This window comes from Podarcis muralis, chromosome Z (genome assembly GCF_964188315.1).
Source record: "Podarcis muralis chromosome Z, rPodMur119.hap1.1, whole genome shotgun sequence".
NCBI classification, from domain to species: domain Eukaryota; kingdom Metazoa; phylum Chordata; class Lepidosauria; order Squamata; family Lacertidae; genus Podarcis; species Podarcis muralis.
In genome coordinates, this window is record NC_135673.1 from 37910106 (window position 1) to 37926082 (window position 15977).

Genomic DNA, 15977 nt, shown 5'->3' on the forward strand with positions numbered 1-15977 from the left:
CTCTGTACTTTCTTTTTGTACCATGATTGATTTCTGTGTTGGGAAAAACGTTGTACAAAATAGATACAAATGAATTTCTCAAGGAAGACGTCTCAGTTTAGAGAACAGAAACGTTGCGGTTTGTCACCTACAGCTATTTGAGGGCAGGTTCATGCACAGGCATGCTTATCCCCCTTCACATGAGTAATGCTTGAAGTGAGCTTAAGTGGTAAGCAATATGTGTGGTCTACTACCAATCAAGGCAGGACAGCAACCAAATACAGGGAAACCAAGGGATATTCCTATGTGTGTAGATCAGCCCTCCAAGAAACCCTTTATCACATGTGTGGATCATGGAAGGGATGCAATCAATTGTAACCGGCCTTTTTGCAACCTTGGGAAGGCTGATATTATGAAGTCTAGCACCAGACCTCGGTGAGTTGCTTAAGCATGCAGTACAGGTTGGGATAAAACATAAACACTTAATTAAAGCATAGTTTAGTAGTGCTCTGTGTGTTTGGAGTGGACAATGACAGACAACCCAGTTTAATACACCTATCTAATTACACACTGCTCTTTTCGATGTAGGACAAATGGTTACAAGATGGCTGTGCCAAAGCAGGGAACGCTGAGGCGATGAAATATTAATGAATTCCCCATTGCACTTTCCTCTCAATGACATCTAAATGGGATTCAGATTTCAGACCTTGAGTGCTAGAAGCACATTTCTGCTATGATTATATATATATATATATATATATATATATATATATATATATATATATATGCGCCCAGTGAACTTTAAAAATGTCAGCCAGCAGGGCTTTCAAATACATAATTTACTATTTTGTTGGCTGCTTATAAATGGATAATAATAAACTTCGCTCTGAATGCATGCTCATAAATGCTGGATCAAGAATGTGGAAAAACACTACAAATTGATAAACACTGGGGCATTATGGCACTAATTTTTGTCTAAGTAAGTGCAGCATGAACAGAAATTGCAGCCATAGCATTAAAAAGGGCACATGGAAGGTTAGGGCTGAATTGCCACTGCTAAATGTTGGAGCACAAAATTTGCCACACAGTGTTAGGGCAAAAGTTCATCTAACGTAGTGTTCTGTTTCTGAATGTGGCCAGCAATATGTCACTGGGAGCTTATAAGCAAGGCATAGCATGAAAGTGATGGTTATCCCCATCACCCAGTATCTATACTTCAGAAACATACTTCTATTGAGGATGGTAGATTAGCAATTCTTAATAGACATACAAGGAGATGGGGGGGTGGGGATTCAAGTCAATTCACATTTATTGGTGAAATACTCCTATTCCAAACCAATACGTGAAGTGAAATTCTTCCTTCAAAATTTGCAATTTCCTTCAAATTTACAATTTCCTTCAAATTTGCAATTTCCTTCAAAATGTTATAATGCCATTCTCCACAATGAGGAAGGGCCTGTAGTTCAGTAACTGGTCTTCTGCCTTGCAGCAGGAGGATCCAGGTTCAATCCAAGTAGAGCTAGGAAGTACAGCATCTCCAAGTAGAGCTAGGAATGATTCCCTGCCTGAAACTCTAGAGAGCTTCTGTCAGTCAGTTTAGGCAAAACTGAGCTTGTCTGATTGGTGCTGTGCAAGGCAGCTTCCTATGTTCCTACAAAAAATGCATACACTAGTGCAATTTTAAAAAATGCATATGTAAGTGAAAATATCATTCGAAAAAGCATAACATGATATGAAAGTGTCATGCAAAAATGTGTGTATTAGGAGTAATTAGCATTAAAGGGCTGAGTAATTTTCATAAGACTTTTTTCAATGCAAACTGATGTGCAAATATGGATAACTGAATTTAAGCTTGGAAAAAAGAAAAACAAACAGAAATTGGAATTCACAGATTTGTCCACCTGCAGTACAATTCCATGCATGTCTACTGAGAAGCAAGTCTTATTTCCAGGCTTTATTTCTCCTCCATGAATTCGTCTAATCCAGTTTCAAAGCCATTTGAGGTAATGGCTATTATTACATACTGCTGGCAATACTTGTAAATTGTGCTAACAAACTGTGCTGGCTTTTAAGCAGTGCTCCTTTATTTATTTTTTAATTGAACTATTTGTGCACATTACCAGCTTGTAATGGTTTGTGCTTTCTGCATTATTTGCACACTTGTTATTTTCTTTTTCTTTGGTTAAGCAATACAACTGGGGGGGGGGGGGGATTGGATTTAAATCCCATGCAACTGACCAGCTATTAACCAGCCAATCTAAATCAATCAAGCTGCTTACATTACAATAAGTAAGAATTCTCTTCTTCTTCTTTGGCAATCATTCATAGCCAAGTAAGATTGTCTTCCACGGTTTTAAAAGTAAGTCCATAAGTGACTGTGGAGGCCAATTCTGGATTCACACGTCCTTCCGCAGTGGGGACATAGGTTTCTGTGTGGGAGTTGATCATGGTGGAGGTCGTCCTGAGTTCTAGTGTCTCTTACAATAAGTAAGAATTCTAAAGTATATCTGTCTATAGGCATATTGCCCCTGCAGCAACAAAGAAGACTCGTGAAAGATTGTGATAATGGTTGTATTCAGGGCTGGTCCACCCATGAGGCAAGGTGGGGCAACCACCTCAGGAGGCAGGACCCACAGGAGCAGCAAATCTGGCCTCAAAGGAATGCATCATCTGCTGCCGCCACTACTGCCACAGTGGGAGCATGGGCTATGGCATGCTCCTTGGAGGCTGGATATTCTGCCTCCTTGACAACACTCCCCACCCCCACCCCCAGCTGGTCTCTTCCCACACTTCTTCCCAATGTAGATTTTCACTTACCCTTTCTACCTTTGCTGGTGGTTTGCCTCAGATGCCAATATGTCTTGGGCCAGACCTGGTTGTATTTATTAATGCAAGAACTTGAAGACCAAGTTAGCCAACTCAACCGAATTCAGTAAGTATGGGCAGCTGAGGATTTTCACTAATTCTGGTAGGAATTATTGTGGGTCCCCAGTAAAGGAAGAGGAAGATGTTACTTCCTCCTTGCTAGAGAAACCTAACGTTAGCACCCAGACCCCACTATCCAGAGTTAACCCAAAAGTTTCAGGTCAGGCCTAAAGGAAACCCCTCATGTTCCACCAGGCATACTGCACTGGAAGATCCTTAGAGGGTCCCTTGAACGCAATAATGCCTCAGGATGCCTAATGTTTGCCTCTGCAACTTCCTCACTTTCTTGGACTCAATGCCCAAAGATCAGCTAAACCACACTACTCCCAAGTCCCAATCTAATTCATCCCAACAGTGTGAAGAAGGTAAAGAAGGTCCTAAGGCCACCCACATAATCCCTCCCCCAAAAAAAAAAATCCATCACAGCCCCTTCCAGCAGGTGATTATTAAAAGTTCACATTGCATGTATAGAGGGTAGGTTGCCACAGCAAGAATGCAAGGAGGAAGAGTTTGGGGTGGAACAAGTTTATACCAGTAGAGCCACACTCCATCGCCTTTTCCATTGGGAATCAGGCTACTACATGGTCTTCCCCCTCCCTTCAAGAGTCAATTTCATGAGAATTCTCTGAGGAAGAAGCTGGGGGCAAATGCATCCCACTGCAAAAGCAGGAATGGTATTGCCACAAATCCCATAACTGAATGATGCATTGTTCAAATAAGGAAGTGTGAAACTGCTCTCAGGAGTTCATATGCCCCAATCATCAAACACATTTTGACCATCTTCAACTCTACGTTCTTACATATCAGGGGCTTTCCATATCTCTTCCTAACTGGTATTCAGTATGTGGGGAGCGGGGGAGCATTATTTCCCACAATTAAGTGGTATATAAATTGTTTAAATAAATAAGACAGATTTGGGGACAGATGCCAATCTCTTCCTAATTGGGCTGAAGGCCCCCTTGAGTCTGACTGCAACCTACCCAAGAGAACCCACTTGAAGATTTTCAGGTAAAGAGTGGGGGGGGGGGGGATTCTGCTCCTATCTTGCCAACTTAAGTTCTCGCTCTCGCTCTCTCACACACACCTGGGGAAAACTACCCTCCTCTCTGGATCTCCCTTCTGCCACCAAGGATCACCCACATTCATTCCCTCTCCTCCCACCCTCCAATACCCATGGAAACAAATGCAGCAAGAAAATGAGGTAGCTTCAATCACCTCGTGGTGTCGTTTTGGCACATCAGAAATGATTGTGAGAAAGGACTGTATTGTCAGAGGGGTTTTTTAGGGTTCTGTGTCTTTGGGACAAGGTCAAATCCTGCTGTTCTATGCTGAGTTCTGCAGTGGAGTTGCAAGCTATAATTTAGAGCAAATCAGTGGCATTCACTCTGTAGCTGGCAGACAATTTTTCTGTAATCTATGGGCTGTGTAATGAATAGCCATGGCCTAAATAATTATAATACTACAATTATACCGAAATGTAATACACCTTATTTGAGAATGTTCATTTTTTTTAAAAAAAAATGTAATTAGTAACTCAAAGTTGGGTTCTTTCGTTCTTTCTTTCTTTTTTACATAAACACTAAAAATATGGCTTAAAGCAGGAGTACTGTGAGCTTTTGTATAATTTGTATTGGGCAAATTGCTTTTCTCTCTTTGTTTAAATAAATGGTGCTTTACGGCACTCCTGTGGCTGGATGGGTGTGCAAAGTTTAAGTTAAAGTTTAGTATCCCTTAGAAAATGCTGTCAAGCAAGGATTCTGATAGAAATGCTAATTGGCTCTGAAGTATAGCACTGTATCCAGCTGCACTTACTCAACAGTAATAATATTTCAATGTACTCTAGGTTTTCGGGAGCTATAATTCACCAAGTTTTAAATTATAGATCAGCCCAATCTTTGGGAGAGGGGTGGGAGAAAGAAGGTGCATTAGAGAGAAGCATAAAATACAAAAGCACTGACTTACAATGTGTTGTGGAGGGCACAGAGAACTCTGAAGATGCCTGTTCTGGCAGGAATCCAAAGGGTCATTCAACCCTTTGGGGATTCTCACCTCTCTGTCTCTCTCTCTCTCTCTCTTATTGCCCAGCCATTAATTTCTCAAGCTGCAGTGGATTATTAAGACGATGAGGCAAGTTTGGAATGTTGAGTGGTATGCCCTCTTGACCAACTGAAGCACATTTTATTTGCATGTAAGTGTGAAGCTACCGTCCTCTAGCTCCTTTTTCCTGCTTCTGCAGAAACAGATTGCAAGGGAAATATAGCTAAAGAAATGCAAAAATATAGATCTCATCAGCTGTCCCTAGTTCAAAGAAGGCTCTTCTTTGAAAGGTTGTTGAAAAGGCATTTGCAATGGCATTCAACCGCCCCACCTCCACCCCCTATTGATGAACATAGCAGTCCCTTCCTTTCTCAGAGGCTTGGTTCATTCCTGTTCCACTGTATCTCTGAAATGTCATAGGAGGTCAGTGATGACCATCTTCAAGTTCATTGCTCAGAAGGTTGTTTGGGGGCACTCTGAGCATAAGCAAAATGCAGAAATCCCCATACTCCTCCTTAGGTTGACATTAGGAGGATGGATCATTCCAACAATTCCTCCTAAATATAGCACAGCACTTCCTATTGAGATGTGGTGGGGGCAGGGAAACATTCCTCACTGGTTGCTACACTCCAGAAGACCTAAGAAGGCAATTCTCATTGATTTCTCTTCTGAAGTTCAGCACTACTTGGCCCAAAACAGTGGGTATATCCCTACTTCCCTTCATTGCTTGGAGATGGGAATTGGGAGAAGGAAATGTTACTGTCACTCGGATCCCATCTCCACTATATGTTTAAAGCAGTATCATTCCACTTTAAACCTGTCATGGTTCTCCCCCTCCCCCACAATCCTGAAAACTGTAGTTTGTTAAGGGTGATGAGAATTGTGAGGAGGTCCCTCTTATCACCATAGAGCTACAAGTCCAGAGTGGTTTAATAGTCAGTTCCTCTTCCCATGAAACTCTGGGAACACTCAGCACCCTTAACAAACTACAGGATTCTTTGGGGGGAAGCCCTGATGATTTGCAGTGGTATGATACTACTTTAACTTCATTGTGCAGATGGAGCCTTAGAACCATCTGCAGAGGAATGAAATGGCCCTTTAAAACCATCTGTGGAGAAACTGATAGTAGTATATAGGGCCAAAAAAGCAGGGGGGATGAATATTCTCATAATTAAAGCATTTTTATTTCACAGAAACCCAAATAGATATTATTGGACCCAAAACCCAAAGAGGAGAATGTTTGGCACATCACTAATTTAGTGCACATGAATTTTCTCAGAAAGAAATCTGTATTTCCATGGGCCTCATTTTGTTTCATTTCAATGCAGAGTGTAAATTATGACGATCATCTTAATAGCACAAATCTTTGGGGCTTCATAATAATTTAGTTCCCATTTCACGGCAGCTTTGCCAATGTGTTGGCCCTCTTAACGAAAGGAAGATAAATGAATACAACTTTGCAGGCTCTGTTCTTTGCTCTCTAAGCAACATTTTTAAACCAAAGCTCCCTTGCTTGAACATACCCTGGTGACAAATCACAGCCAATATGTTAACGTTCAGTGAAAAAGAAGCACAAGAATGGAAGAGGATTTATTTTGAAGAGTGCCTTGTGGCACATGTAATTGGCTGGTATTTTTAGTGCCCTGTGAGTTGATACCCGCTCCAGTGGTGCACAATTATCTCCTTTGTCCTTGAGTATTTCAAGAGGGTTTCTGAAGCCAAGAGAAGCTAGCGATATTTACATCTTGTTGAAACATGCCAAATCTTTGTAAACAGAGAGGCTTGGAAATAGATTGCCAACTGACAAGGAAAGGAAGGGCTTGCCCAGGAATATTTTTGTTTTGAGCCAGTAGACAAAAAAGCAAGTGTCCAAACAGTTCTGTCTGCCTTGCATCCAAAGCCAGTAGTGAGATGGCAAGAGTGGCTTGGCTCTCCCAGCTTCCTAATACAGTAGGTTGGTGGTGACCACTGAGAGGGAGAAAGGTACAGATAAACCATTGGGAGCTTGGCATGGTGTAGTGTGTAGTGGCGGGAGTGTCAGATTGGCTCTGACACACTGCACCATAGAAAAGACTCATTCATCCAGCTGGGGAAAAGTGCTGGAACAAAAATGTATTCAGTTGTTTCTGGAATGTGCCAATAGTGGCACCTGTTGCATCTCAGCAGGAATGCTACTCCACAAAATGGGGCAGCCACACTGAAATTTGGAAGTGGGGTTAAACTTATGGAGGCAGGGGGGAGGGGAGGAGAGGCACTGGGTTCCTTCCCCCTACCAAGAGCAGGAGGACTCATGTTGCTGCCTCACGAAGGAGCAACAACATGTACTATACTGCACACAATCAAGTCTTCTACTTACCCATTGGTAAGTGGAAGATTCCACCCTGCACACAGTGGTCCGTCTCATCCACACTTCCATTTGCCTGTTAAAAGTGTTTATATCACAGCTCTTGGCATTGCAGGAATTGACAGTTTTCTGTAGATACTATTCTCAAAAATATGAAGAAGATTCTCAGATAATACTAATCTTCCTGGTACAGCAGAACACCTGTAAGTGTGGTTATGACACAACACAGTGACTGTCTAATAAACCATGGTTTACTGGAGCATTGTGTCCACATACTTCCTTCTTTCATATGCCATAATGCAAAACTTCCAGGCTTTGTTAAACACAACCTTCACTTACATTAAAACCAGAAAACAATGGTTTTAGTTCCAATTACCAACCAGGATTCAATCTACAATGTAGTGTAGTTGATATCCTGTCATGAGATTAAACAATATCCTGATTCAGGTGGAACATGAAAAGTGTGATTTTAACAAACCCCCAAAGCTTTGTGTTATAGCACATACAAAAAGGGATACAGGAAAGAGTGGTAGAAGCATATGGGCACAATACTTGTTCTCAATCCAGTAAACCATTGTGCATTGGACTAAGATTATTATGAGTAAGTCAGGCCTTGTGACCCTCCAATGTGATAGGGTTGTTTATAGTGTATTCATAGCTTGGGAGTTTCATTGGCTGGTCTATTTGCTTCCATGCCCAAGTCAAGACACATGTTCTAACCTTTAAGGCCCTAAATGGATTGAGATCCCAAATGCTTTTGAAAGAATGCACCCTCCCACACCACCCTGTCCATAAATTAAACTCTTCAGATCAGAAGAGTACCATCAGTCACTGAGTACCATCAGTCACTGAAGTGTGTTACACATGTATAAAGGAGATGGACTTTTCTGTGGGAATACCTTAACTTTGGACTAGCTTCCAAAGATGTGTGATTAGTGCTAACACTGCAATCAGTCTGGTACCAAGTTAAGCCATTTTATTTTCTCAGGCATTTTAAACTGACTTTATGCCTGTCTTCTTCATAGCATAATCATTTGACGCTTCTAAAATTTATTTCTGTCTGGATGATGATTTACTATATTCTTTATTATTGTACACCATCCTGAAATCCATTAGAATGGAGATTTTAATTTTAAAATAAACAAAAACAAAACCGTTGCCCTCATTTAAACACCAAAGGGTTTTATCAATTGCAGAGCTAAATTAAACATCATTGTGCAAGGCAAAATACAAACACATTACTGAAGATGATTGTGCAACAGATTGCACAAGAAACATCTCGCTGTTGTGCAAGAAGCACCAGCTACGGCAGCTGTTCTTTGCTGCACGAACTTTAAACCTTGCCATCAGCTAGGGCCCTTGCATTAGCTGACAGAAAACGTTGGATACTACCCTCTATAATTACAGGACTACAATTAAAGTTTGACATCAGCAGTTAAACATACTGCTGTAAATATGCAATCAATAGCTTGACTGGAAAGGTTTTTAAATATATCTTAAGGGCAGCAGGGGAACACAGATGGAGTGAGTTTGCCCACATTTTCTTTAATGGTAAAATTGTGATTCTGAACAAACCTTAATTGGTGCTGTCTTCGGTTTTCCAGAATATGTGTTTGTCCAAAAGGGCAGCAAAAAGCATCATCAATGTCAAGTATTCATTACAAATGAGGGGGCAAGATAATAAGGTTGTTTTGAAGAAATATAATGAGTAGAGTTTGTCACCATTACTCTGAAAAGAAAAAATTGCTGTATAGGATAATAGGCCATAATGACCATCAAGTATGTTTGCTGTTCTCCAAATATGTATTTAACTAAAATAAGGTGATATTTCTGGATACTCATCTTACATGGCCTGATCAAAATGCACTTGTATCACACTCTTTTGACTCTGTGACTGGTAAAGTTAATGACTGACCTGGCCATATTTTCTCAGATTAATAGCAGAGATGACTCTCTTTTTTTGTCCAAATAGATGGATTTTAAAGTTCCTTGGTAGGAGAATCACCCAAAGAATTTTAAGGAAGCAACAAAAGTTTGATAAGATTAAGGTTAAGGTTAAGCTTTCTGTTCTACCTTCCAGTGAAATTTCCACTTGAAAGTAGCCCACTGGGACATACCAAGAAATGCACAAGGAGAGGACCAAATCAGCCTGGGTTCCACTGAGTCTTGAGCTGACTCTACAGTTGTCAGTTAACCTAGGGCCCAGTTGCAAAGCCACCTCCAGGCTGGTGTAGTGCAGAGCAGGGGTTTGCCAGTACCTTGGTTTCTGTCCTAGCCAGTGTGAGCAGCAGGACTGCAGAGTGGTGGCTGCACCACTCTGCTCAAGCCCTGCTGATGCATGGCTGGGTTATGATTTCTGTGTTAGCCTTTAAAGTGCAATAAGACCTTTTCTCCAGTTCCCGCTAACTGGTGTTGAGACCCAGCTGCTACATGTTTCCGCTTCCAAATTGTAAATGGGAATCATCGCAAGACAATCATACATACAATCACAGTTGTATGTGAGTTTTATAACAGTGTGCAAAAATAGAATTAACAAGGTCCTCCCATCTTCCGGAAGGAACTATTGTTTCACAGAACTTAGCTCGTGAATCCCCTGTTATCAGAACCTCTCTTTAATATTTCTACAAGATAACAAATCTAGGGAAACCATTTAGAAAGCACATGGAATGAATTGTACATAAGTAGAAGCTAATTCTGTGGCAAAGAGAGATTAGGAAGATGCAGATACTGAGCAAGGTAATTAAAATGAATATCAGCTGATGAGGCTTGATCTGATACAAACTATATTTGAGGCAACAAGTATCTTCCAACCCTGACAGGCTCTTGCATGAGATAAGGAAGATTGTGAAGGTTTTTGGGTTGGTTTTTTTGCTGACTAAAGTTACAATTAAGTATTTATATAATCTTTTATGGTAGTTTTGTCCTAGATAGTTCCATGTCTAAATATGTAACCTGTGACTTTGCTTTTTTTAAAGAAAGAGGAAAAACAAGAAGTGTGGTGTAGTGGTGATTAGGACGTGGGAGACCAGTGCTCAAATTCCACTCAGCTACAAGGTTCATTTTTGTGACCTTGATCCAGTCACTCTCTTTCAACTTAGCCTATTCACAGGGTTGTTGTGAGGATAACATGTTCAGAGGGAGAATCATTTGTGCCCCTTGACCTTCACTGGGGAAAAGCAGAATATAAATGTAATAAATAAAAATGAGAGGAATAAAAAGCAACCAGGAGAGAGCCAATCTAGCTTTTCTAGGAAGAGAGATCCGAAGACTGAGAGTAGCCACCAAGAAGGTTAGCATAACGATTTGCAGCTCTCCTTCAAGATTTGTACTTCTCTGAGTTTTGTGGTACAGTTCTCCAGCAAAGGCATGCATACAAAAATGCTTAAATTAAATCAAAAGCATACACACCTTAGTTAAAGTCACATACCCCACCCCCAGCACAAAAGAAAAGAAAAACATTAGTGGGCAAATGTATCTGCTGAGCAAAACTACACACAAAAATGTGCTTGTTGGAAGAAATGTGCAAGAAAATGCATTTAGATTTTAATGTGTTGCTTTTTAAATCACAAACATGCTCAGAAATGGAGCAGACTGAATTTAAGACTGGAAAAGCAGGCAATGGAGAGAAACTGAAATTGAATGAATCCCCATATGCACTATACATTTACAGCAGATTCATATCATTTTAGATAGTCATGGCTTCCCCCACAGAATCATGGGAACTGTAGTTTGTTAAGAGTTAAGTTGTTACAAGACTCGTGAGCTACTGGGAAGTCCACAGAGTTACCTGGGAAGAGAGTTTGCTTGCATGCTAAAGCATTCTTTTTAGTGCAGTGCGGCCTGAATATAACAAATACTTCTAAGGTCTCAGAAGAATGCTCAAGAGATGGTGCAAGCTTGGGCCCTTTCTTCTTCTATAGATTTGGCTTGCTTCCTCAATTGAAGATTTCCAGCTCTCCTCAGCCATTGATCCAACTGATTACAGCTGAAGATGTTGAGTAAACAAAACTGCACAGCATGCCACACTGACAAGAGACTCAGCTAGCTTGTAATCAAGACTATAATGAGGAATTTATTTGTTCCTTTCTCCCTAGGCTTGCCCATCATTACATGTTCATTAAGGAATAATTGTCATTGATCGACAGCTCTACATATGGATGATGGTAAGAGAAATAGGGCTATTAGACCTTCACCAACTCAAACAAGTGCATGCCACAACCAATAAGGTAGATTAATGAGAAGAATTAAGCTGAAGGAGAGTTACATTATGGACCATTTTCCTGTCTTATTTTATTTATGATTACTGTCAACTTTGTAACGTTGCAGAGACCTTCAGAAGGCAAAGGATAACCAAGTGAAACGTATCCAAAACCTCCGGCTATGTTGTTTGAATGTTCCAACTCTCAGCTGCTGATGGTCATAATTTTTAATGTGGCAGACATAATTGGGCTAGGAGATTTGAGATTACAATGATGCAATTAGTTTTATGACCTTTCCATTTCTTACGTGTCCTTAAATGCTACTTCCTTATCCTATAATCCTGCCCAAGATTTAATTATTTATCTATCTATCTAGCATGACACACATGGCTTCCCAATCACACTACCACTTAGAACCTAATGGTTGGCATATTGCATAGTCCCATTTATTTACATAACGACTGTAACGTTACCACAAATGGGCCACAGAGCTACTTAGAAAGTTTTCATTTTCCATTGGGTGGACCATTTGCTTCTTATGAAACTCTATGCAATAGAGACCTATAAGACCAAGACTATTTAACCCACTTGTTCGAAGCAGAGTGCATAGCTACAGGATAGCCTGAAATTTCTTCATGACCACTTTCCAGGGAATCCAGTAAGTCAGAGATCAATAATGGAAGAGCTAAGCTTGCATTTCCAGGTACATTATGTGCATGGCCAGGTGAGAAACCAACCAGAAATAAGACACAGGACATTGCTGTTCGGTTGAAATAGGCCACAACTTTTATTGATTACATATGTAAGCAGGTTTTGGGTGTGCATTGTGACCCCAAAGGTCATTTCTAGAACCAAACTCAGTGAGCTCTTTAGTTGTAGGAATACAGTAGGAATACACTGTAGGAATAAGGTAAAGGTAAAGGTACCCCTGCCCATACGGGCCAGTCTTGCCAGACTCTAGGGTTGTGTGCTCATCTCACTCTATAGGCCGGGAGCCAGCGCTGTCCGGAGACACTTCCAGGTCACGTGGCCAGCGTGACAAAGCTGCATCTGGAGAGCCAGCGCAGCACACGGAACGCCGTTTACCTTCCCGCTAGTTAGCGGTCCCTATTTATCTACTTGCACCCGGGGGTGCTTTCGAACTGCTAGGTTGGCAGGCGCTGGGACCGAACAACAGGAGCGCACCCCGCCACGGGGATTCGAACCACCGACCATGCGATCGGCAAGTCCTAGGCACTGAGGTTTTACCCACAGCGCCACCCGCGTCCCTAGGAATACAGTGATGCAAATGATCATGGTTCCACAATCTAAGAGATCTCAGGGCAGTTTGACTGTCTGTATGAACCCTCAGTGATAAAAATATCAACAAATGGGAGAATGCACATGGGAGAATGCAAATAATATAGGATTTTATGTAGGGATTTTCACTGGAATAGGAGTTGCCTTGTCTTCCAATCCTGATTCATATACAGTGGTACCTCGGGTTACAGGCGCTTCAGGTTGCAGACTATTTCTAACCCAGAAATAGTACCTCGGGTTAAGACCTTTGCTCCAGGATGAGAACAGAAATCGCACGGCGGCAGCACAGCAGCAGCAGGAGGCCCCATTAGCTAAAGTGGTACCTCAGGTTAAGAACAGTTTCAGGTTAAGAAAGGACCTCCGGAACAAATTAAGTTCTTAACCTGAGGTACCACTGTACACAAACAGGCAGCTCCATCTTGATGATTATTGCTTCATTTCTTATAAACAATCAGATCTGGTTATGTAATGATATGTGAAGTAGAATCATAGGAAGGACATTGGTGTACTCTAGTGGCCTGTGAGTAAAAGCTAGAGCCGTGCATAGTCCCCACAATTCAATTTTGGAGCCGAACCAGTGTTTTGAAGCAGCCCTGATCTAACCTGTGATGATATTGGCATGACCCCTTGAAGAGGCAGCCCCTGAGCCTTGCACAGTCATGCAGTTGGAAGGGTGTGACAAGGAGCTGCACTTTTCCTTCTCTCTCTCCCCTCCCCCATTAACATACGGATGGGAAGTTGGGGAAGAAGGAGGCACACACAGGCTACCTGCAAGTCTCCTCCTTCCCACTCTCCTCTCCACCAGACCACCCTGCTTTTGTTATTCCTGGAGCAGTCCAGATGGACATGATTTGAACCAGATGATCCAGGGCTGCCTTAACTCAATCCAGCTCAATCTCAGGACATCATAAATTGGTCCAATTTGGTCCCCTGGATCTAGTGCGGAATCCCAGTAAAAAGGGGGGTGTCACTCAGAAACAGCTGACAGTGTGGTTCCACCACCAAGATGACCAATACATGTAGAGAGCTTCCTTTCCCCTTCCAAATGCACAGCTTGGATATAGGGTGATAAAAAAACTTATACACGTGGAGGGAAGGGGAAGAGGATTTGGGATCAATACGAATAGAAACCTCCTCACATGCTCCTAAATTTAGTGCAAAAGACTAAGCCCCATCCTTGTGTGGTATGACTGCCATTGCCCAGCCTGAGCAGAGCTTAGAAGTATCAACAAACTATGTTTGTATCAACACAACTCAAACACAACTTCTAAATTAACTTGGGGGGGGGGGGTTGTCATGGGTTGTTTACTGTACTTTTACCTGGCAGCCAAGCAGGAGGTTAAATCCCCTCTTTGTTTTAATTTTCATTGAAGAGATTAAAATAATTAAGTGCTTATTAGCCCTGGGGCTGGCCTTTTTCTAAAGAGCCTTCTTATATAATTGGCAAGCTGCCACTTACCCTTTCCTCACTGCCACTCAGTTTATACGCTCTAAAGGAGAATAAAAGGCCATTGCTTTAATCATACAGGGAACAAGTCTTGTTGACCCAACCATCAACGCTGGGAAGGCTAAACACTCTCTCATGACTAATCCTTCATCATAAACAACAGCTAATAAATTAACTTATGATAGAAATACCAAGAAATGCACAGCCAAATGTAGGGCAGTGTCCTGCTTCCCCTTGGATTTGACCTTGCCTGTTAATAACATAATTCATTACATGAAATGTCTTTCCTGATCATGTTCTTTCAAGGCTGCAGAAGTTTTCCATGGAAACTACTATCCACTTTAATTCTCTCCCTCTCTCTCTCTCTCTCTCTCTCTCTCTCTCTCTCTCTCCCCCCTCTCAAACTCCAGAAATTCAGTTAAAGCTAGTGCAGTGACTGTTCCTTGAGGTGTCTGATTTGGCCACAGTGGCACACGCCTTAGTTGCATCCCGTTTCGATTACTGTAATGCATTCTATGTGGGGCTGCCTTTGAAAGGTGTTTAGAAACTCCAACTGGCTAAAGGGCTGCAGCCAGATTTTTGCCAGAGGCTGGTTATAGGGAACAGATGACCCCCTTGTTACAACTGCTTCACTGGCTGTCAGTCTGTTTCCAGGCACAATTCAAACTGCTGCTTATGAGCTATGAAGCCCTAAATGACTTAGGTCCAAGCTATCTGAAAGCCCATATTCCCTCATATGAACCTGCCTTTGTTTGGGGATGTTTGGGGGAGGTCCTTCTCTTGGTCCTGCCACCCTCATAGGCATGCTTGCTGGGGTAAAGGGAGAGGGCCTTCTCAGTGGCTGCTCCCAAACTCTGGAACTCCCTCCCTAGAGAAGCTGGACTGGCTCTCTCTTCGTTGTCCTTCTGCCAGCAGGTGAAGACTTCTTTGTTCCAACAAGCTTTTGTGAAATCTGCCCACCTTTCTCAGTGGGCAGTGTTGCGGCCAAGCATCCCAGTCCCCGCTGTGATCCAGCTTGGGGGCAGGGGAGTTGATGCCCCCTCGTGCTGACCCCAGCCACTGGCCCAGCATGGCCCAATTGGCCAATCAGCGCCAGCAGAGGGCGTGACCGTGGAAAATTTAACCATGGTGCAGCTGGGACGCTCTCCTCTCACTCTTTTCATCAGACCTGAGTGCTTTTTATGAAGGGGCTGGTGCCATGCTGTTTTTACTGTAATTATTTGTAATATTTTAATAAACATTATATATCTACAATCATACCTTGGGTAACAGATGCTTCGGGTTGTGCGATTTCAGGTTGTGCACCGCACCAAACCCAGAAGTACCTGAACAGGTTACTTCAGGAACAGGTTACTTTGGCGCTTGCACATGCGCAGAAGTGCTAAATCGCTCTTTGCGCATGCGCAGAAGCGCCGAATCATGACCTGCGTGTGCGCAGATGTGGTGCTGCAGGTTGCGAACGCTGCGGGTTGCGAACGTGCCTCCTGCATGGATCATATTCACAACCCAAGCATCCACTGTATATAGTTTACTTCTGTCAATTTTTAATTGTTGTTGTTTTAAAATGCTCTTTTTTCTATTTTCTTAGCAGTTCTCATTTTTTAATGTAAGCCACCTTGGGTCCCTTCAGGGAAAAAAGCGTGGATAAATAAATAAATAAATAAATAAATGATTTATACAGCACTAACCCATCAGCCCACCTGTCTACTTCCACTGGTATCAGCTTCAAGCAATTCAGGCACGAATC

General features: G+C 42.1%; 1 pseudogene; it reads left to right on the forward strand.

Annotated features, from left to right (window-relative positions):
* The first annotated feature begins 3199 nt into the window (after nt 1-3199).
* LOC144326220 (uncharacterized) lies at nt 3200-15280 on the forward strand (annotated as a pseudogene).
* Nucleotides 15281-15977: the final 697 nt, after the last annotated feature.